At 48.5% G+C, this 953-nt stretch overlaps 1 non-coding gene across 1 annotated transcript; it reads left to right on the forward strand.

The window, feature by feature from the left end:
- The first annotated feature begins 245 nt into the window (after positions 1 to 245).
- Positions 246 to 320, forward strand: Trnat-ugu (transfer RNA threonine (anticodon UGU)). Its single transcript has one exon. It is a non-coding gene; the product is annotated as a tRNA-Thr (tRNA).
- Positions 321 to 953: the final 633 nt, after the last annotated feature.

A 953-nucleotide genomic window follows, 5' to 3' on the forward strand; every position in this document is an offset into this window, starting at 1 on the left:
ATGGTATCTGTTCTTTCGGACATGTCCGACAGAACAGATACCATCTTCATATAGTTAAGGCTAACCGGCCATTGACCTTCTTCTTCTGTGCTGGATGCACATGCATTGCTCTAACTCTTACGGGACTCAGTAAGAGTGTAATTGGCAGGGGCGCTACGAATGTAGTGTGTGGACATTAAGGTGGGAACGTGGGTCTCACGGGGAGCGTGCAAGGGATACATCCCTGTAGACGCACTATCCTCTGTGCCCTCGGTGGCTCAGATGGATAGAGCGTCTGCCTTGTACGCAGGAGATCCCGGGTTCGAGTCCCGACCGGGGCACACATTTTCAACTGTCCCCGTTGAAGTATACCAACGTCTGTCGACAGCATAGGGCCTTGACTTAACTATCATTTCATGGATATAAGCAGGCTCATGGCTCTCTCGTCAGTAACAACAGTGTCAGCGTTAATACTGCACAGTACCTACATCTACATATATACACCGCAAGGACGCATATCGGGCATGGCGGGGGTGCCTTGTATCACTACTGATCAGCCCCTTTCTGTTCCATTCGCAAATGGAGCGAGGGAAAAGCGACTGGCTACATGTCTTCTCTTATTTTCGGGGTTCTTAGGTGAAGTGTACGTTGGCGGCAGTACAATCGTTCTGCAGTCTGCTCCATGTGCCATTTCTCTTAGTTTTGCCAGTAGTATTTCTCGAAGAAAATGTCACCCTCACGCCGGGAATTCCCATTTGAGGTCACAAAGTTAAAGTTGATCGAACCTACCGGCAACAAATCTAGCAGCATGCCTCTGAATACGTCCCAGAGATGGCAGCACCGTACGGTAGATGGAATTTTACCGCCAGCGGCGAGAGTGAGAACTGTTTTAAATACTTAAAATGGCGACGTTTTCCTTACTTGAACAGCGTGCAATCATTCGTTTTCTCAATTTGCGTGGTGTGAAACCAATT

Source organism: Schistocerca cancellata, chromosome 1 (genome assembly GCF_023864275.1).
Source record: "Schistocerca cancellata isolate TAMUIC-IGC-003103 chromosome 1, iqSchCanc2.1, whole genome shotgun sequence".
Taxonomy (NCBI): Eukaryota; Metazoa; Arthropoda; class Insecta; order Orthoptera; family Acrididae; genus Schistocerca; species Schistocerca cancellata.